This window comes from Amblyomma mixtum, chromosome 2, assembly GCF_055824585.1.
Source record: "Amblyomma mixtum isolate Tamu chromosome 2, ASM5582458v1, whole genome shotgun sequence".
NCBI classification, from domain to species: Eukaryota; Metazoa; Arthropoda; class Arachnida; order Ixodida; family Ixodidae; genus Amblyomma; species Amblyomma mixtum.
In genome coordinates this window covers 206709033-206732213 of record NC_143013.1, presented here as the reverse complement: position 1 = coordinate 206732213, position 23181 = coordinate 206709033, and the positions used below count along the sequence as shown (strand labels likewise).

Genomic DNA, 23181 nt, shown 5'->3' with positions numbered 1-23181 from the left:
ACTTCAAAGACTCAGCGACACAAGAACCGGACGAGCACTTCTGACTAGGTTGGGTCGGGAGACGGAGAACCATCACAACAACAGGGCAAACATACCAGACGCACTAAGAAGAAACATAAGCGTACAACCCATTCCCCGCAACATGGACCCAAACCTCCATGCCAGCAGGAGGAGAGCCAGAGCAGAATACTATGAAAAAACAATAGGGCACAGGGACAGCACGGTATACACCGACGCTTCCCCGTACTATGGTGAACGAAGCCGCAAGGAAGATGGTTTCCGATGCACCTGTCCCTGCTCCGGAGGATGTCTCCCGCTTCTCAAGCTGTCGCCTGAGCGCTCTGAAGGAGGCTCTGGCCTTGGCTATATCCACTCCGTTGCACTTGGCCGCATGCAGCACGGTGTTCTCAGCATGGTGAACTCTCCACGTGGCGAGCTGCCAGACGGGGGACTCCTCGAGGAGTAGCACCAGGCCAGCACAATGGCCGTGGCCGCGACGAGGAGTGCGTGCGACAGCCTCCAGCTAGGACGGAGCGGCGACAGCAGGGAATAGAGCGCAGGCGGCACTGAGGTACCGACAATGTTGGCCAGAAGGATGTACAGCGCCCGGTGCTCGTTTCCCGTCACTTCGTAGAGGACGATAAAGTGCAACACGTTGGTCGAGCTGGTCGTAGCGGAGACGACAATCCTGGCCAAGAGGAAGACACCCAGGGAATTTGTCGAACTGGCCGCCATGCTGGCCAGCAGCATGATGGCGGCACTCCCCAGGATGACCGGCCTGCGCCCCACGCGGTCTGCCATTATACCGGCCACAGGCACGAGGGACAGCGGACCCATGATGTACACGAAGGTGGAGAAGGAGTACAGCCAGCTGTGTTCGCAAACGAGGTCCCACATGCTGACGACGCTCTCACTAACGTCCTTTGTGTCGTAGTCCCATCGGTCGCAGACAACTTCGTGGCGCTCCTCTTGGCTGTCGTCCTTAATAAAAAGAAAAAAAGAATTGAGTCACAATAAATGGTAAGGGCAGAGCGATACTGAGTAAGAATATAAAGTTATATTTAAATGATCACTTAACCTTAAACGTGAGCCACGATTGCGGTAAATCGAAAAGAAAGAGTTTGAAAATATAAGTATAGAATGTGACAGTACATCAAAAATATTTCTGGATGACATTAGAAGCGTGGATCAGTACTGCGGAATTCAAGTATTTAGGTAACTAGCAAAAATGATATGTCGATATAAATAATATCAGTCATTTACCCGATATACCAGACGTTTTAGCGAGCACTTTCAAAATTCGTAAAACTGACGGAGTTCGGATTTGAAATGCTTTCTTTTCAGGAAGGAGATGTCAGCATGAGTGGACTTCCGTTTGTGTATAACTTATACTAATTAGGTAATTAAGCTACTATGCATTAATAATCAGATTTAAGTTATTCCCACTGTTAATTAGTTCCAATTTTGTGTGTTTAAAAAGTTAAATATCACAGGGCCTAACCAAGGAGGCTTCAAGGAGTGTAGAAATTATAGACGGATCAGCTTTCTCTCCTTTCCCTACAGGATATTTACTAAGGTAGTCGCGACGAGAATAAGGATAACCATAGACCTCAATACAGCAAATGATCAGGCAGGCTTTCGTAAAGGATGCTCGAGAAGAGACCATAATCACAATCAATTAGGCGACTGAGAAATGCACAGAATGTTACGAACCCCTACATATAGCGTTCACTGAGCACAAGAAAGCCTTTGACTCAGTGGAAACCTCAGAAGGCATTGCGGAATCAGAGTATAGAATAGTCATGTGAAAATACGGGAAGATCTGTATAGGGACTGCACAGCTATCGTAGTCTTTGATACAGTCAGTAATATAATTCCAATAAGGAAGGGTGTCAGGCAGTGTGGAGCGATCTCGCCAATGCTATTCACCACCTGTTTACAAATAGAGTTCCGAGGCCTGGATTGGAAGCAGCTGGGGATAGGACTTTACGGAGAGTGGTTCATAGTTCATGGGGGTTTAATGTCCGAAAGCAACTCTGGCTACGAGGGACGCCGTAGTGAAAGGCTCCGGAAATTTCGACCACCTGGGGTTCTTCAACGTGCACTGACATCGCAGAGTACACGGGCCTCTGGAAATCCGCCTCTATCTAAAATCAGCCGCTGCGACCGTGATCGAACCCGCGTCCTTCGAGCCAGCAGCCATGCTCAGGAATCACTGAGCCATCGCGGCGGGTTACTTAATGGAGAATACGTAAGTAAATTACGAATCGCTTATGACGTTGCTTTCCTAAGTCAGTCAAGAGATTAGATACAAAGCATGATCAATGAGTTACACAGGCAAAGCAGAGCGGTCCGTACTAAAATTTACATGCAGACTACCAAAGTAATATTCAACAGTCTCGCAAGGGAACACCAGTTCACAATTGGTAGCGAGGTGCTGGAAGTGGTAAGAGAGTACATCTACTTAGGGCTGCTAAAGGCCGCTGATCCGGATCATCAGAGAGAAATAACTAGAAGAAAAAATTCTCTGCCTCTCCCATAACCGAGTAGAGTAAGCATTAAATGTTTACGGGCATAACACAAAGCGTACGCGGACACGACGAGACGCAGGCCTCAGAGGAATGTATATGCAGCGCGTTCGAAACTGTCTAAAGTGCGTAGAGGCGAAAACGTTTTCCGCACCACTTTGCCTATGTGACACTGGGGACGTCACCACTGTATTACGTCACACATAATTGATGACGAAGTAATGAGAAATTACTAATTAGTGACTAATTACTGATTAATGACTAAATACTAATTAACTGCTAATTAATGACGCTTAAGCTTCGCCTTTAGGAGTGCGACGCGAAAGCGTGTTGTAGCGCTGCCAGGCAGTCCACAGAACGTCACCACCCGTTCGGCGCGATGCATGCCCTTTGAACGCGACGCTTTTTGAGGAAAGGAAATTACGCAGTAATTCTCTGTCATCTCGGTGGACACCCGAACCGCACCGTACAGGAAGGAAGGAACGCCACCACCCGTTCAGCGCGATGCCTTGCCCTTTGAACGCAACGCTATTTGAGGAAAGGAAATGGCGCAGTAATTCTGTGTCATCTCGGTGGACACCCAAACCACGCCGTAAAGGAAAGGGGGAACGCCACCACCCGTTCGGCGCGATGCCTTTCCCTTTGAACGCAATGCTTTTTGAGGAAAGGAAATGGCGCAGTAATTCTCAGTCATCTCGGTGGACACCCGAACCGCACCGTAAAGGAAGGGAGGAACGCCACCATCCGTTCGGCGCGATGCCTTGCCCTCTGAACGCAACGCTTTTTGAGGAAAGAAAATGCCGCAGTAATTCTCTGTCATCTCGGTGGACACCCGAACCGCACCGTACAGGAACGGAGAAACGCCACCACCCGCTCGGCGCGAAGCTACCGGCGCTTGTATGCCGGTCCTGATGGAGGGCTTAGAGTGTCTCGTTAAATCTCGTACGGTGCCCAGATGCTCTCGTTTCAGCTCCCGGATGTGTGAAATTCAGTGCCCGGATGAGTGGAATTCATTGCCCGGATCTTGGCTGTTGCTCTCGGCGTAGCGTCACCTCACTGCCTACAACGGGAGCTAAAACAGCGCCATCTTGTGTGTCTAGGTGGCTTTGGCTAAAAGCATTTCGTGCTTAAAGGAATTGGGTGGAGCGCATATGGCAGCTTCTCTCAGGCCATTAATGGCAGTTTACCAATATCTCTCAAAAGAAATGTATACAACAGCTGTATCCTATCGGTTCACACCTTCAGGGCAGAGACGTGGAGGCTAACGAAAATGGTTCAGCTTAAGCTAACGACAACGCAGCGAGGTATGGAAAGAAAAATGACAGGTGTAGAGCTAAGGGACCGGTAACGGGATGTGTGGGTGAGGGAACAAACGCGGGTTAATGCCATCCTAGTAGAAATCAAGAGGAACAAATGGGCTTGTGCAGGGCATGTGATGCGAAGGCAAGATAACCGCTGTTCCTTAAGGGTAACGGAGTGGATTCTATTGGTAGGCAAATGTGGCACGCAGCGGCACAAAGTTAGGTGGGCGGGTGAAATTAAGAAGTTTCCGGGGATACGGTGGCGGGAGCTGGCGAAGGACAGGGTTAATTGGCGAGACATGGGAGACGCCTTTGCAATGCAGAGCGCGTTGTCAGGCCGGTTACGGTGATAGAGCATAATTCGAACTACCTCTGCATTCTCACCACATCATACACTTCCTTTTGCTTATCCGGCTGCCGAAATGAAACGAAAGTCATATAACTGCATACTGCTACATATGCTGTTGGCGGTTAGCCAAACGACATTATAGATTACTTGTCATCCTATTCCCGTTAACCTTATGACGCGAGCCCAAAGAGACAGCATTTATATTAGCGGTTTGTCATCAATCAAATACTGTGACGGATGACCCAAATGTGAAGCTCTTTAGTGCCTCATACAGATACAAGAGCTGTATCCTACAGGTGCTCAACTGAGGAGCAGGAATGTGGAGGTTTACCAAACGGGATTCAGGAGAACGCAGCGAGCTATGGAAAGAAACATGATCGTGTAACATTAACACAGCGGAAGCCGGCAGAGTGGATGAGGGAAAAAAACGTTAGTTAATGACATCATAGCCCAAATTAAGACGAATAATACGGGCTTAATAGCGTGTAGGTTTTCGCTAGTTGGTAATCCATCCTTTACAACAAAGCGTGAAGCAGTACCACGAGGACGAATGCGGGAAAAGACAGACAAGGGCTTGCCGGTGTTGGATGGAAACAACTTTATTACACACACACAAAAAAAATCTTCCAGGGTGGTCCCCTACTGGTCCAGGAGTCCACGGGCTTGTGCTTCACGTAAAGCCCGATCCAATAGCCACTTCTGGCCGGCGGGCTGAGCGGTCCGTAAAGCAGCCTCCCAGGAAGAATGAGTGGGATTGGGGATGGGGGGTACTGCCTTAAGGGAAGGACATTCCCAAAGGTCGTGGAAAAGTGTGGATTTGGGCACGCCACAGGTGTTACAATCAGAAGGAAAGGTGGGGTGAAAGCATGAGAGACGGTGGGGTGAAATAAAGCAGCCTGTCTGTAATTGTCGCCATGTGGCGCTGGATAAGGGCGACAAGGTACTGTGGGGTGGTGGGAGTGTCATGCGGCTGAATTTGTAAAATGTGGTGATTTGGTGATATGTAGAGAGGACCGATGGGGCTTCTTGCGCAGGGTTGGGTGCCTGATCATCCGGAGTCCGGGAGGAGAGTTCTCGGGCCAGCGCATGAACGCCCTCATTACCGGGGATCGAGGCATGCCCAGGGACCCACGACAGAGTAACCGTTCGGTCGAGAGAGGTGGCCGTGGTTAGAATACGGTGTGTTGCCGGAGTCGCCACGCCCTTTAGGTAGTGGCGGTACGCGGCGTGTGAATCTGCAAATTTCAGTTATGTTTTTGTCAATGATGGAGTGGGCCAGAGCAAGTGCGATGGCGGCTCCTTCCGCCTCTGCAGGCGAATTAGTTCGGATAGTGGCGGCGGCCCCCACTGTGCCGTCTTCATAGGCTGCGACTGCCGTGAAATATCCTGGTTTAGAATTTTGTGCTGCGTCGACATAAAGAATATCGGAGCGGCTGCTGTATGTTTTGGTGTAATAGCTCGCTCGTGCCTGCCGCCTACCGTGATGGAGACTAGCTTTCATATTGCGCGGTAGGGGCTTCTGATATATGTGATCCTGCGTGCGCAGAGAAATCATGTAAGGTGTAGGACTTGTTGGGGTGGGAATTGGTGGATTGAGACGTAGCTGTCGCAGTAGGCATTGTCCTGTTTCCGTGCGACTCAGGCGGACTAATTGGTTGGTGCGTTGAGCCTCTATTAATTCGATCACTGTATTGTGGGTACCAGTGGCCAGGAGGTGTTTCGTGCTAACCGTCCGTGGAAGACGTAAGGCAGAGGTGACAGCCGTGCGTATTAGGATGTCTGCCTGTTGTCTTTGCCGCTGAGTGAGTATGTGGTATGGAAGGTGGTATGTAATGCGGCTAATGATTAGTGCATTTGTCATATTGAGGGTCTCGCGTTCAGACAGCCCATGATTGCGTGCTGCCACCCGCCTGACAAGTGCAGCGACCGGTGTTGTTGTTTACCGCAGTTGGTTGGTTGGTTGGTTCGCCTTAAATAAAATGGCACATACCCACTACGGGGGAGTGGCCAAGACAAAGGCAGAGAACTGATGGAAAGTGGAGCATTTATAGAGGAAAGGGAATACTAATAGGGTATAGGCTGACAGACTGAACGACGCAACGACAGGGGATCTGTTAGCTGGGAGATCGAAGACGGAACAATGGCTTTTTGTGCAAATTCGAATGCAATGCATGTAATGGTTCAATTTTGCACTGACTGAAAGACAGCGAAAAAAATAATGAATTAAATTTTTGAAAGTGAAGAAAATAAAAATAAATAGAAATAATAATAATCATATTAAAGAAGTTATCATGGGAGTCGCTGCATTTCTAGAAGAAAATTTTCAACACCACACCGCACACTCCTGTTGCTTCGCCCAAGCGATGAAGCGCCAAAGGAAAGAACAACCGCAGTGGACACAGGCAGACCCAGGTGGTGAAACGGAATTTCTAATTGACGGATTGACTGTGCCGTTCTCTGGCTTGCTCCATTCTGCCGAGCCCTGCCCCACAAGCCCATTGTTGGCTTGGGCAGGCTCGTGTTTGTACAATGTCATTTTTCAAGTAAATAATAATAATAATTATTATTATTATTATTAGGCACCTCCTCAAAGAAGAGAAGCGGCGGCAGAACAGCAGGTAGTGATCCATTGTCTCAGGCTCGGCACAAAATGGGCACAGTCGAGAAACCGCCAAACCAGATCTGGGAAGGTAGAAATTTAGCAGAGGTACTCGGCATCGAAAACGCGTGAAAGAGACATCCAGTCTTCGCAAGCGCCAGTCTTTGTTACTCCAAGGATGCAGAAGATGCTGATATTCGGGAGATGAAGCAAGTGCCGAGCGTGAAAATACCTGAAATAATGTGTAACTGCGGAAGCTCACGGCAGCTGTATATGCGCAGGTTGGCAGGATCGCAATTACTGGGCCGCAGAGAGCGGCCCTTGCTCAGGAATCGGCAACCTCACCGCGTCTTGATCATGCCTTTAAAATTAAAGATATCAGGTGTAAAACGAACTTCTTCAAGATGTCCTCCTTCCCCCAAACAATTCGAGAATGGAATAATCTCCCCCATGATATTGCTACCATTACCTCCACTGATGTTTTTTTTTTCCTCACTGCGAAATATGCATTGTAATTAAGCCCTTGTTTCTTCAATGATTGTAAAAGTGTTACCTGTCTGCTTGTTTGATTGTAAATTCAGTTGCTTGCCTAGCTTCTTTTTGTCTGTATTTCCTGCTTTTTCGACTGTGCTTCAGTCGTCTTCCCCCCACTGTAATGCCTCACGGCGCTGTGGGTACTGTAATAAATAATAAATAAATAAATAAATAAACTGAATGCACATGTGCCCCTGTACCCAAAGCAACCCCACCGAAGTTAGATGGAGCGGGATCAGCTGCTTAAGGCGCAATACCCGAGACTCAGTGGGTGATGATAATGTACAGCAAATAGATAGAGAGTCCGGCAAAACCATTACTTTTGAAACGGTTGGGTTTAATTTTTGTTAGGCTCAAATTACTGCTAATAATTCGGCCAGATTAATTGGAGTGAAGTCAGGAAGACGGAGAAAAAAGGCCCATCCCAATGTAGGTGAAAAAATGCCCACACCTGCCTTTTCACGATCCAGCGAGGCATCAATGAGAATATGAGAAGGAAAGGACCTTAGGTGGTCCTGCAAAAAACCGTGGAGGAAAGGAAAGGGCTGCAGCTTTGCATTCGATGGGAAAATGTCATCAAATGGAATCTTGACTGAAGGACAGTAGTTATACATTGGATGGAGATCTGTCAAATGAATGTTTAAGGGATCAAAGATAGACTGCACGTAACATATCTACGGAGTATGGAGACTGGACCAGGTGGCACATGGCACCTCCTTTCGTTTTCTAAAAGCACGATTTGTTGTGAAGAAAAAACTGGCTTCAGCACGGCATGTCACGTGAAGGCAATTTAACGGCTGGTGCTTAAATGCAACAGAAAGGATTCCAAGAGAAGGCAAGCGTAGCAGGTGGCGGCAGAAAATAGTTGGCCGGATAAGGTCAAGAACTTTGCGGGGATACTATTGCTGCAGCTGGCAAAGGAGAGGGGTATTGAAGAGACATGGGAGAGGCGTTTGGCGTGCAGTGCACATACTTAGGCTGATGATGATGATGATACATACGGCTCTAAAAATGAAAACTGCACGTAGATATTACGTGCCATAGGAGGTAAGTTTCTAACAATTCGGTGTGCACAAGGAGGGGGGGGGGGCAGAAGGCAAAAATACAGTGCCAGGACGGTTCCTCTGCGAAGGAAGTATCGAGGCAGACAGTAAGTACGGGCAAAGGAGGAAACCTCACTCACACAACTGATGTAGAGGAGGTAGAAATATTGAGGCAAATGAAATGATCCATTCGGCTCACCGGGACTGGCGGGCTGTATACTGTGCACTTGCTGAAGCTTCCGTCGGCCAGCACAGGAATCGCCACGTTCTTCCACTGCTGGACGGGCCAGTCGCTGAACTCCGAAGGCGGCTGGCACCAGCGGTCCACGGGGCGGCCGATGAGCCGGTAGGCGAACGCGTGCATCAGGAGCACGATCACGGTGAGGGTGGTGCTCAGCAACACTGACTGCTGGAATCAACGTGTCCCAAGATGACGTAGACGTTCTCCTGAATGAGGGCTCGTGAATCAGTGCCGACGAAGCCCTCGAGAAGGCTAGAAGTTGGTAATTTGGGGCCCACGTCCGAACTCGCATCCTCTTTTGGGGCATTGTCTTCTCTGCACGGATGCAGATGCCTTGGAAGTAGAAAAAGTCCTACCGATTCTGCCTCTGGGGTCAAGCTCCAGCGCAGCTTGCGTGTTATCACGAGCAGAAGCTTCCAGTAGCAAGGATTCAATACTTTGATACCGCACTGACCAGTGGAACACCGCAGTGGACGACAACGAACGTGGAGGACTGTTAGCAGTGTGGCGCCTATTATTGGGTTCAGAGACTCTGCTAGAAAACCCAGCCGCTCAAGAGCTGCGAAGTTGTTGTTGTTGTTGTTGTTGTCCTCTAGAAAATGGCGCATACCCACTGCGGGGGATTGGCCAAGACACAGGCGGCAACTGATAGGTGTACAAAATGTTAAACAGGAAAATAATGGTGGGGAAAAATAAATCAATCATGATAATAATAGCAATTAGGAAATAAATGAAAGGATCTCAGATGAGTAATTGAAATAGGCTAAACAAATGCTGTGAGATCGGTGACTGAAATAGAGAACGGGGCTAAATATTCCACGTTTCAGAAAGCTTTGATTCCAGAGAAATATTGATCATGAGAAAGAGCACAGCTTAAGACGGCAGCCGTTTAGTGTCTGTAAGGAAGTTTTGCATGGCGGAGAGCACATTCCAGTTGCTGTGCCCAAGGGAGGAAGCCCCAAGAGACAGAGCAACCCCAGCTGACAGACTTAAACCAAGCTGTCGTAACGGGAGCTCCAGCAGGCGGCTCCGTAAAGAGGAGAAACGGCGGCAGGTCAACAAGAAATGATCTATCGTTTCGGGTTCTCCGCAGGACGGGCACAATGGGGAGACCGCCAGACCAGATCTATAAAGGTAGAAGTTTAAAAGAGGCACGCGACAACGTAGACGCGTGAAGGAAACCTCAAGCTTGCGTGATCGCCATCCTTTACTGCACCACGGGTAAAGGAGATGCCGGAATTCGGGAGAGGAGGTCAGAGCTGATGCTGCGAATTCTTTCAAGAGCAGATACCTGCGAAACCTGGCCGCGGTTATATATGCGCTGGGTGGAAGCACAGATACGACTGGGCCTTGAAGAGATGCCTTCGCCAGGGTATCAGCAACCTCATTCAAATGGATTCCTCTGTGCCCAGGCACCGAGACCAACCGTAATGAACACACGTGGGGTGGAACCAAGCATTTGAGTAACCGAAGTGCCTGAGATGTTGTAGGCGCGGTGAGAGAGGAACACAACGATAATGAATCTGCCATAATTATGACAGAAGACAAGGAGCTGTTTAATTTGCGCAACGCTAAGACTACTGCTAGAAATTCGGCCAAATAAATAGGGGTGTAATCGGGAAGGCGGAGTGAGAATGACCAGTCAAGGGAGATGGAGAAAATGCCAACACCGGCCTTTTCTTCACACTGTGAGGCGTCTGTCGCTATGAGCACATGAGATTTAAAGCACAGCAGGTAATCCTGCAATAAACCGCTGAGCAAATGAAAAGGCATTAACTTTGCATGTTTTGGAAAGATGTCATCGAAGACAATCTGAATAGATGAGTTGGCGCATACCGGACGGATGTCCGAAATGCGGACGTTTAAGGGGTCCAGGAGGGATTGCACCAAACATATCTGAGGGGTACGGAAACGAGACCAGGTTTCGTTCAAAAATAGCCTAGGCTGACGAAGGAAGATCAAATTGGAGGCATGGAGCGAAGAATCGCACATTCTTACGAACGTTTTCACCGTTAAGAGCCGAAATCTAGAAATCAATGATGGAGTACGCGCTTCCAGGTACAAAACGGAATTCGCCACAAATTTTGGAAGGCCCAAACAAAGGCGCAACGCCTCCCGCTCCAAGAGAATCAAGGGGCGAAGTTTATACGCTGGTGCACCAGAGAATAAAACACAGCCGAACTCTAAGACTGGACGGACGTACATTCTATAAATCATAAGAAGTGAGTGCCTTCTCATGCCAGAACGTACACTGCTCAGCCTGCGCAGCATACCGACTGCTCGGACTCCTTTCACAGTGATCTGCTCGATATGGGCCCCCCAGGAAAGAGAAGGATCATAAATTACTCCGAGGTATTTGACACTTTGCACTTGAGGAATTACATGGTTCCGGTAAACAATAGAGATATTAACTGGACGAGAGAGCGGAAAAACCAATAAAGCACATTTATTGACATTAAGGGACAGATTAATGTCTCCTAACCATTGGTCTAGGACATTCAGGTAGGACTGTAAGGACTGGCACAAAGAGGAAATGTCGTTCTCTGAAGCAAAAAAGGTGATGTCATCAGCATACACATAAGTGGACACCTGAGGACTGCAGGGAATACTGCTGAGTAAGATGTTAAAAAGTACAGGGGAGAGGACCGCCCCTTGGGGCACTCCTCTCGCTTGTCGAAATTTGCTTGATGAAACACCGTTCTGAAAGCAGTAAAATTCCCTGTCAGCAAGGAATTCAGCAACCCAAGCCACAAAGTATCTCGGAAGTTCTACTGCCTGCAGTCTTTGCAAGAGCGTCCTGTGCTCAACGCTGTCATGGGCTTTAGATACATCTAAAGTAACAAGCGCTGCGTATTGGTTTCGGCGCCGAGCTAACTGTATGCGGCTCTCCAGATCGGTATGGGCACACCATATAGAGCATCCTGGTCTGAAACCAATCTGGCAAGGGTTCAACAACCCAGTCTCTGAAATAACAGACATTATTCTATCATGCAACACCCTCTCAATTAACATAACGAGATTCGAAGTTAAAGAAATTGGCCTTATATTGTCTAACACATAACCATCTCCCTGCTTTTTAAGCAACGGGATAATCTTTGCTAAACGCCACTCATTTGGAATCCATGGCCCCTTAAGAGAGTAATTTATAAGCGCCAGTAAGTCGGTGGGAGATTCCTCGAACAAATTTTTAATCATAGAAGAAGTCACACCATCAGGGCCAGGGGCCGCGGGTGGAAGGCGGGATGCAGTGTTCGAGAGCTCAGTGAGGGTGACCTCCTCGAAATCGTCCAAAGTGGCAAGAAATCTCTGAGGAGAAGGAAGAAGAGCCGTAAACCGGCGCTCAAGACCTCTGCCTATCTCTTCCAGGGACTGTGCAAGTTCAGCCGGTGACTGAACTAGGGAGACAGCGTTCATGGTGGACGAGATTAGTTTCCTGGATTTTAGGTAATTGAATAAAGCGCGCCTATTACCAGATTTTGAAAGGAATTCGTAGCGTTCAGTATCGTGCAACTCCTTTGCACGAGATACGGTGCGCTTAAACGTAGCTGCAACGAACTTATAATCGATCCAGTTTTTGGGACACACTGCAAAAAAATTCCGTGAATGTTACGTACAAACTCTCCATAACAGAACGAACGCTTGCTCTGTTGCATCTGAAATGGAGGGTCCATCCGTAACACATTCGTGAAGGTGGCTGGCCGTATTATGCATTTTCTGAAACGTATTACTCGCCGTAACTGTTGGCCCCCGGACTAGGCACCACATGACGTCCCATTTCCGATCTGTGTGGTTTACTCTTGTTCAACAATGTCCACAAACTAGCATGGCGACAATGAGATTAACCCCATGTGCAAAGGTGAAGATCCGAGGGGGGGTGATAATAATCAAATGAGACCCAAGTGACGCATAATGTTCTTTCAACGTTGAGGGATTGCTACAAATTGTAAGCAACATTAAATAACAAAGGACTTACTTTGCTATAACTTTAAAAGAACGTTGACTTCATAAAAAAATATTTTCACCATGTTGCTAACCACATGACAGGGTAACAATTAATAAATGCATTTAATAAATAATTTAGAAATGCAGCTTAATGAGGTCAAGAGATAAAATTTACACAAACAATAGTTAGACAACTTCTCTAAATTGAAACTGAACACCAGCTGAAAATACATTACAAACATGATGAAAGTGCACAAGGTGAAAGCCGAATTTCCGTCTGCCGTTTGATAAGGAAACGAACCACTGAGAAAGCCAAAAGCATGGGCAAACAAATTTGTGAATGCAGTGCAATGTAGCAGTCACATCTTTGCTACACAACCATCAATCAAAAACGCTAACTCCTTCACGGATAACAAAAGCACAGGCACAACAAAATATTGCTAATTGCAATGTTCAATTTATTAGGTACCTATAGCCGGCCATTCATGCCTGGTCTTCCTGCGGATAAATGAAACGCTGCAAAAAAGCAGTGAGCAGCCATAATTGCTGTAGTGACAAGGAGGATGTGCACCGTCGGTGCTGCTCCCTCATCCTGACTACGAAATAATAGCTGTTTTTTCTGGAATGTACTCTGGAAGCATGAATTTCCTATCCACCTTTATTTAGCTTGCACTGACACGACCCATCATGAACTCTGCAGCTTTGACAAACATGCGGGCCAGTCGACAGCCACAGAAGACTGTAGAACCCTGCTAACTTGCAAAAAAACCAGTGCTCAGAAAGAAAAATTATAAAAAAATGAGGAGTTCCTTATACGCACTATGTTTTATATGGTACTAAGAATGCGGCTAAGACATGGCATGAATATTGTTTTTTTCTGCTCAGTTACAAACTTTCTCGCCTGTGCTAACATATTACTGCAATGTAAATAATGAAACATGCCAGCATTGCACAACATGCTGTAAGACTTACAAAATACACCCCCTACAAGGCTACCACATGCCTCTTAGATGTGGCAATGTTTATATCTACCAAACTATCTAGACTATAATGAGACACCAAGCCTCTGATATCTGGAGATGTGTACCTCCCATTAAATTAGTGATTGGAGATGCTCCTCATTGATGGCATTTCAGTTGCTAGGTGTGGAAGGACCGGATATGAAGGTGAACAACTAGACACCCACTTTTTAAGCAACGTCACAATGAGCAATGTGCCTTGGCTTTTCTTCCATCCAAAAAGTTTTATGTTCCATGTTTACGTAACTGCTTGCATGTGCTCATTTTGGCTTGCTGAGAGGTTCTTTTCTTTGTTAAACTAGCTTTAACTCTGGCCTCAGTCTTCTGCACCTTCTTAATTTTTTGCTAGTGTTCACCTTAAGTCATGTGTAAGCTCACGCAGATCTCTACTTTTCTACGTTTTCAACTGTCACGTCTTCTCTGCCTTCGTCATGTCCATCACTGCATCCGACGCCTTCAAGTATGCTGTGTATAATCACCTTAACTAATCTGCCTATTACACATGTATTTTTGTTAGCCACCCACTCCTCTATCTGGCGCTGATAGGCCCTGAGAGTAAATAAATGAATTGTAGTCTAAGCTAAGTCTCAGCAAGCATGCATTATGTTCAGTTTATTTTACCATGTTCACCAGTAAAGAGTGGACGGAAAAAAGCTGCTAAGTGGAGCTTGACATGCCTCTCGCCCCTACACTGGAAAGCAGCAGGCAAGGCATACATAACCACTAACGACAACAGAACATGCCAAGTGTGAAGTAAATCAGTAATGTTCCTCGCATTTATCACAGGGCATACTCTCTGCTCAGTAATTTATTACCCCCTTAGACATTCTGCAAGGAGTGTATACAATGATGTGTCACCACAATACAATGAGAATCATTAACCCTGTGCAAATACAACAGCAAAGAAATTTATGCCCAATAAATGCACTGCTTACATGCAACCAAGAGGCAAGAATGGGACAACCTGGCACATATATGGAAAATAAGCTCAAAATAATAAAGAATGACATTTGAGCAGCCGCTCATTCCCCCACCCCCTCCCTCAAAAAAATATGAAAAATGGTCCTCTTCACACGGCACGTTTGAAAGATGCGGCTGTAATGTTTGCGACAGTTCCGCTACGTGTGAAAATCAGATATAAATAACGCCAACGCATGCGGTTGGAAGCGAGGCGCCAGGGCGCGGGCAAACAGTAATCGTCTTCAGGTATCGACTGGTTCCACCTCCTGAGGGCCGCTGCTCGACGAATACCACTCATGGCCACGTTCACATCCAACAAGCTTGTAATAAACATTAGACAGGTGTTTATCATGACGCAGCAGCAGCTCATCAGTGCTATTGGCCAGTGCTGAATTTTTTAGCTTGATAAACGAAATCATCCACCGAAACGCGTGTCGACCGTTCCTCGCCAGATTCTTGCAGTCCCACGAGGGTGAGCAGCTTTTCCGCCGGCTTCGTCTCCTCTTTAGTGCAGGGCCACTGTCGTTGTGACGCACATTCTGCACGGTCGTTTTACTATGCATCGATGCCGCATGGGACAGCAAGCGGTCGTACACTCCAATGCGGCGTACGGGCCGCACACATACACACACCGTAACGACAATACAGCGCGCAGGACGCACGCAGCGAACACGGAAGAACAAAAACCGTTCTAAAGCACCTGTTCACTCAACACCACACATACTCCGCAACTCCGCGCATGGTTCCGACTGCGGGCTTGGCTAGCGCTTCGACTCGTCATGGCCAAGCTGCATGCCCTGCGCTCTTGCGGTAACAACGCTCATGAAACGAAAAGAAAATTTTAATATGTAAAACCATTCAAGTTGTCAGCTAAAAAAGCTACGGTAAAATTAAATACATCTGATATGTTTTTAAGGTGGTGCGCTTTTGCGGACGCGAATACGCGAATGGGGCTATGAATTTCCCGTGCAGCTCTGCTAGCCATCATAGCTCTGCAAATGGCATCGTGCTCGGAGTTTTGCGCGGCTGACTTGCCCGCATGAATTTTACTTCCTCCGTGCACACATGCTTGGTGAGGTGAACGGTGGTCGGTGCGAACAGTTCGAAGTTTAATCGACTGGAAATTGCTCAATGAAAGTCAGCGGGATTGCATTTTTACTGTTTCTGGGCATCACGAGTGACTGGCGGCAGCCACACGGCATCGTCTCCGGTTTGGTGAACTTGTGAGAAGGTGAGCAATTGGTTCTCAAATTTTGAAAGCGGTTTTTTGTTTGTATTGTAACCCTGTGTCTCGTCGCATGTTATGTTCACGGTAACATCAGCACAACGTGCATGCGCTTTCTGTCTCTATTTGAAGTAACATTGGTCGGTCAGCGTAAACTTTTCGATTCAATTAAGCACAAGCTGTCCATCTTGGTAGTGCGTGTTGAATGTGCTTGTCCTGTCCGCTCTCCCTGTGTTCTGCGTGTTTTTCTGTGCTCCGTTTTTAGATGGATCGATACCAACTAGCCCAACTTTCTGCTTTACTGAACTCTGCGCTCGAGATCATTCTGCGCTCGAGATGGTCTTCTGGTAATTTATTTATTACCAGGTATAGTCTAGAGATTTGGAACCGTTCATCCCACTGCAACAGTGCTGAAAAGCTGTTTTGTGTTCATGCATCTGCTGTCCTTAAACTTTTCGGTAATCATTCGCATGGTTCCTTTGGATCTGGACAACCGGCTACTGTTGCAAGGGACGCCTCGCAGCAGAGCCCCTGGGGACGCCCAGTCGGTCAGCTGTTTGTCCAGGTGCCAAGTTACCAAAGGTACCATTCCAGACATTTTTTTTTCTGTTCATCAACCTCATATTCCTTGCAAAAATTACAGTATGTAATTGGGCACTAAAAAAATTGGTAACTTATGCACATTTCAGGACAGTTCAGAGAAATGAAATGAAAATTGGTTTTTGAGGAAAGAAAATGGGGCAGTAACTGTCTCACTTCTCTCGGTGGACTCCTGAACCTAAGGGAAGGAATAAACGAGGGAGTATAGAGAGAAATGCACATGCAGCATCAGTATTCTCTCTGTAGACTTTTCGAGACCTGGATTCATTCCTTCTAGAACAGTGCCAAGCAGTAGGTGAACTGCACACAAATTTATTTTCCTCAGGTGCAAAGTAAAGAGTGAAAATGTTATAGGACAAATCTCTACCCTGTTTCATTCTCACTGCATTTGCTCAAAGCATAATATGAAATCCTGTATTTCTTATACCCTGGTTTCCTTTACTTTGAGCAGTAGGTATTGACAATGAACATCAAGGCAACTCCACTCTCATTGCTTATTGCTGCTTTTAGGTTTCCTCCATGATTTTCTGTTTGCTCAGTCCTGGCCTTAACATATTTTCTTCTGCTGCTTAGCTTCGAACTACTGGCTAGGTTACATGGTTCTGCTACTTCTATGTTCACTGTGAGGTTTGATAGCTTGTTGCTTTGTTCTTTTTTTATAAGCATCTTTGTCTTCTCGAGGCTGATTGGCAGTCCGGAACAGAGACCACATGCATTGTTTATGTTAAGATGATGACATGATAGCCTAACACATCGTATCGTTGCCATTCGAGCCCCCTGTGTACTTGCTTTGTTGCACTGGGAGCAAAAAAGTTTAGTGGAAGTCGCAATGAGGCGCACTTTTGTTTAGACTAGTGGCAAAGGTTTACTGTTGCTTCGCAGTATAGTGCTCCCACCTGTTGCGCACGAGCATTTAGATGGCTGTTAAATAGTACTATCAAGGATTTAGCCATTGTAATGTCGCAGGTCTGTTGTGTAGGATTTCAGATCATTGTCTTGCACTGTCCCCGAAGCCTGTTGTGTGTCAGTTACGCCACTATGCTGTTGTATTTCTGTCCAGTGTAAAAAATATTTTCTGTGATTATGCTACACGCACAGGTTCATGGGGAAGTAAATATTTTGTGTCGCTTCAACCGGGTAATGCTTCAGAATGAACACATGCAAAAACCCATGCTTTTAAAAGCCTTGGCTTGTGTAACCCAAGTGTGAGGAGAATACTATTATGGCAGGGATTCTTGCATTGCAACCTTTTAAATTCTTTTTTTGTAAAAAGAATGACGTGAGGTTTCATGAGTTACAGCTCTCTTTCATTGCTTGCTCAGAGAAAGCGTTTATTGTAAGTAAGCAGTAGTGGCTTTTTTCTATTGTTCAAGCAGCAGCATCAACATGCCTCATCATTTTTGTCTTGAATGACTGAAGGTGCTTCCAGAGCATTGCCTTCTTTTTTTCTTGTTGTTTATTCAGCATGCAATATTGTGTCTATAGATTGCTCTTTAGCATTATTTTGCGTTCTCCCAAGCAAATTTTAGGCGACCAAATTCAGAAGCACCTTGTATTGGCCTTACATGCTCGCTATTAATGCAGAAGTAATTATATGCCACACTAAACACCAAATCTACATCCTTCAGAGTGGGTCTAGAAGCTTGTCTCCAGACTCTTGCCTTCAAGGAGTTTTTGCAGGTTTCATGTATCTGCTTGGTGTTGGAAGTGACAGCCTTGACTGATAATGATGAGCATTAGACACACATTATGCATTTACAGTTAGGCCGGAACGAAATGCGAACATACATGTGCAGTACTTTTCTACTTTGCAGCGAGGTATACATTTAGAAAGGTTTCATATATGTGTATTAGGTAGATCTCTTAACCAGAAACAGGAATCAGGCTAGCTGCATACTCAAGCTGAAATCACACAGGTGAAATATTTTGTCTTGTTCATAGGCGCTGTTTGCATTTCATTCCAGCCTGATTGTGCACTACTGCCATAGCAGGTACCCTATCTAAACGAGACACTACCTTGTGGCAAATCATGCGCATATGTTTTAGACACGTGTGTGAAGAAATGTGCAGCTACAAACATTGCATACTTGGTTATTCATAATGCTTTTTTTTCTCATGTGCATAGAACAATGTTCAGCTACATTGCTTGCTTTGTTGTTCTATTTTTCCGCTAATATTAAACTACATATTAATCTCAGAGATCCGATGTTCGACTGAATGATCCTTCTGTGTCCCACTAGGAAGGCAAAAGCATCACGCCTAGGGCTCATTCACCGCCCTTCACCCCTGTTTTGGTTTCAGTCGGTCAGTTATGCTATTAATGAATGTAATCACTTTATAGGACAAGTATATATGAAAATATATTTTGGGCTAAATGAGGTTAACAAGTTATCCACTGTGCACAATGGTATGGTTGGTCTTGTACATCTTTACTTGGTTGTTAATGTTTCTTTTGTGGTTGCTGTCTAAATAACTTTGCCTGCCTATTGTATCCTAAGTCCTTTTATGCCCGTCTTCCTTCCTACTGGCTCTCTCCCTTTTCAGTCATTCCTTTTTCCTTTAAACTGGCGATTGGTCACAAGCCTGCTGTGGGAATGGCAGCTAGCACTAGGCCCCTTTTTTTTCATTGAACCTGCACTGCTAATATTAACGCTAATAGTACTGTATCAGTATTTATGTGATACTGCATTTTTTGTTATGCATAAATAGTTGGCTAAGCCAATGGTAGCAGTGTTGAATATCACAATATATCATGCATATATCTTGCATGCAATATCAGTATCAGTTTATTCACTTTGGATGAAGGTTATACAAACAGGGTGATAAAAGCATCTGGGCCCTTAGCAAGCTGCTAGTTCGGGCCCATGCAATAAGTGCACAAAATACTGTACCCAGGAGTCAGCATAAGAAAAAAAAGCGTACATTTTATATGAATAGAAGATGTTACACAAAACTATATCAGTATATTCACTATTACGCTACCCTCTAATTCTTTCAGCTCGGCCGTTTGGCTGTAGATATTTTGTGCTGCTTTCCTAGTTTAGTCCACTCAAACTAAAACTTTGCGTTCTGTGTTGCAGGTAGAATCTACAATGAATGCCGCACTGTGTCTTGTAAGCAGGAGGCGGTGTTAATGGAGCCATGAACTTTTCTTGCGGATGACTGGCGTTGGCCTTATTATGCACTGAACCTCAAGTGTGAAGAGGAAAATGTCGTGTTGGATTTCTGCAGAGGTGAGACATCATGGTGAATCTACCAGTGCGAAAGACTAGACAAGAGACAAGACAGTCGCTGAGTCGCGGCCATAGTTTATTGAAGTGAATAGGGAATACATGAAGAAGCCAAGCAACACCACAAACCACACAATTATAGATAAGCATACATGACAACATGAGTCAATGCCCCTGAACATTCCCCTGATTGAGATAGTCCAATTCATTGCGTGTTAGTGCGATAGACAACACATTTGCACATTAGTCATCGAGTCGTAAGGTGTGTCTAGCCTCAATAATCTACCATTTAATCTTCTCTGAATTTACTGCCAAAATGTGTGCTGCCAAAAGGAAAGGGTAGCAGCCTTCACATCCCTTGCAATATACAGAAAAGTTAGAACCCCTACCCTCTTGTGCTCCTGTAATCTTACATTGATACACCTTCCAGTTTGACCTATATAGACCCGACCACAAGATACAGGGTCTGATACCATGTTCATTTTACAAGGTACATATACATTTCACTCCACATGTGTACTTTTCTCTAGCCACATTCACAGAATTATTCTTAACAATTTTACATATTTTAAACAACTTATTAGGGGCCAAGAAAATCGCTTTTCCATCATACCTTCTGGCCGCATTTTTCAATTTGTGCGACAATCTATGTACGTACGGTAACACAACCGGCCTTTTGGCATCTCGCTGGTTGGCCCCGGCCTGATTGCGCCGGTCGCCGTGAAAAGCTTTCGGCTTCCTTAACAATTTATTGTATGCTCTTGCAAATAACATGGTTAGGAAATCCTGCGTTCATTAACCTAAAATGTGCTCTTGGAAACTAGTCGTCATGCTAAGAAAGCATGACTTCATCAATTCTGAGCCCAGGCTTGACAGTCCAATGCTATCTTTCACTAGCTTGTAATAGCCAACCTGTGTCCAAGTAGCAGCTTAACACTCCTGGGTGAATATCATCAGAGCACATGGTGAGTGCAGATCATCAAGGTAAGGTCCAGAAACCACAGCTCTTTTTGTGGCGACATTTGCTCCAAGGTAAACCTAAGACAAAGGCCTTGCTCCTTAAACAGCTTGAGAATATGTTCACATCCCAAGTTATCAGAACATTTGTAAAAGACCAGAAAATCATCAACATAGCAAAAGATTTTTCCCCCCAGTCCATGCAAGTCCTTGACAATCATTCTATACACCCTACTTAAAATATCTCTTAGCACAAGGCCCATTTTCAAACCACTACATATACCAGATTTTTGAACACATACCACACTGCAGTACTCTACAGCCATGCTCTTAAAATAAATGCTATTCACTAGCATGCTCTTCAGATAAATTTCAGAAAAGGGTTCTTGCAAAATTTTGTCTGGTTATTTGCAAAAGCATTTGTCTACTTCGCATCTTGAAGATCGGTTTCTTGTACTCAATTCACAGCGTGGTTGAGTATCTGAAGAATGGCAATCCAGCACATTGTCTGGGGGTTACTGTCGATGTAGAACTATTTTATTCCATCCCGTATGAGGACCTTATGAAAAGCTTGTGAATGTGTGTATCGGAGCACAATGATGAGCTTGTGTTTAGGAACAGGTGCGTAATAGTCTTTTTTTTTGGACTTACCTCCTTTTATTTGAAGAGCATGTTTCTGGAGTATGGCTGTGCGGCATATGTTCAAAAGTCTAGTATATGTATCGATTGAATGCCTCTGTGCTAAGTAATATTCTCTTAAGCAGGGTGGATGGAGTGATTGCCAAGAACTTGCATGGGCTGGGGGAAAATCTTTCACTGCGTCTGATTTTCTGGTCTTTTATAAAAGGTTGCGATAGTGTGGGACCTGTGCATATTGTCAAGTTGTTTAAGGAGCAAGGCCTTTCTTTAACTTAGCATTTCCTTAGAGGAAATGCCCCATCAAAAAGAGCTGCGGTTTCTGGGCTTCACCTTGATGTTCTGCACATGCCATGTATGCTGCCGATATTCACCCAGGAGTGTCAAGCAGCTACTTGACTATTGGCCGAACTATTCTAAGCTAGTGAAAGATAGCATTGCGTCATCTAGGCTAGGCTCGGTATTGATGAAGTGATGCTTTCACAGCATAACAAGTGGTCTCCATGAGCAGATTTTAAAGCTTACGAAAGCATTATTCCCCAACCATGCTATTGCAGGAGTGTGTGATAAATTGTTAAAGCTGAGCGTATAAGATTAATCAAGTTGGTCAGACATGCTAAAGGTAAGAATGGCATAGCATCATGTAACGAGGACAGCAGGAGAGCACACACGCATTAGTGCCAACCTTGGAGCAGATACAGAATCCAAGAGCGTGTGCTTGACATTCAGCGTTGGCAGTCAAGGGTCGGGCTCATTCAATCTTGAATGTTCAAATCAGTGTTTTCTCATTTCCTTGACTGTCAGTGCTGATTGTCAAGCACGTGCTCTTGGATTCTGTATACACTCCAAGGTTGGCACTTGTGCGTGTGCTTGTTGTCCTGCTGTCCTTATTACTTGATGCTGCGCCATTCTTCCCTTTAGCATGTTAAAGCTAAAACCCCTTCACAGGGATTGGCAGGATACGGCCAGGGCCAGCCATCGAGATACCAAAAGATCGACTGTGTTACTGTACATACGTAGATTGTCGCACAATTTGAAAAATGTGGTCAGAATGTATGACGCAGAAATGGTGCTTTTGGCCCCTAATAAGTTGTCTACAAACTGTAAAATTGTTAAGAATAATTTTGTGAATTTGGTCCGGGAAAAGCATATGTACCTTGTAAAATGTATGTGGTGTATCGGATACTGTTATCTTGGGGTTGGGTTTATGTTGGTCAAACTCGAAGGTGTGTGAATGTAAGACTACGTGAGCACAAGAGATATTTGGATATTGGTAGGGGTTCTAACTTATCTGTACATCGCAAGGAATGTGAAGGCTGCTAGCCATTCCTTTTGGCAACACTCATTTTGGCGATACATTCGGAGCAGATTAACCGGAAAATTATCGAGGCTAGACACATCTTATGACTCGGTGACAAATCTGTGAGTGTGCTGTCCATCGTGTTCATATGCAACGAGTTGGACTATCTAGATGAGAGGAAAGTTAAGAGCGATCTTTTACTCATGTTGTGGTATAGCATATCTGTAACTGTGTGGTTTGTGGTGTTGTTTGGCTTTTCTATGTACTCCCTGTTTACTTCAATAAACTTCAGTTGCGAGTCAGCGCCTGCTTTGTCTCCTTTCTTGTCATTGTCTCGTGCTGGTAGGTTCACATACTTGCAGAGTAGATTCACTGAATTGTGTACTTGCAGATTAGATTCACTGAATTGTATACTTGCAGAGGCTTGTGAAGAAAAACCAGAGGAATTTTCTTTCCTTTGTCTGGAATGGAAGTTAAAAATTTTTTTCGCGTTGCTAGATGGTTGCAGCATGAAATTCCATTCTGGAAGGGTAAACCCACTAAATTGTACATTTTGTGTGCAAGGGTACTGATGCTTGCATGAAAATGAAAACATTCGTCCAGGCTATCTGGCTAGCTTTCTTCTTCCTTGTGCCCAGATTTTTTTAAACAATACTTTGTCAGATTTATTTTGACCAGAATTTCTAACATGTTAATTACACCACATTTTGTGATCAT

General features: G+C 45.4%; 1 long non-coding RNA gene and 1 pseudogene across 1 annotated transcript; one reads left to right on the top strand and one right to left on the bottom strand.

Annotated features, from left to right (window-relative positions):
• Positions 1-363: 363 nt before the first annotated feature.
• Positions 364-13989, bottom strand: LOC149362358 (beta-alanine transporter-like; annotated as a pseudogene).
• A 2300-nt stretch (positions 13990-16289) lies between these two features.
• Positions 16290-22915, top strand: LOC149362357 (uncharacterized). Its single transcript, XR_016288495.1, has 3 exons — positions 16290-16323; positions 19422-19574; positions 22885-22915. It is a non-coding gene; the product is annotated as an uncharacterized LOC149362357 (long non-coding RNA).
• Positions 22916-23181: the final 266 nt, after the last annotated feature.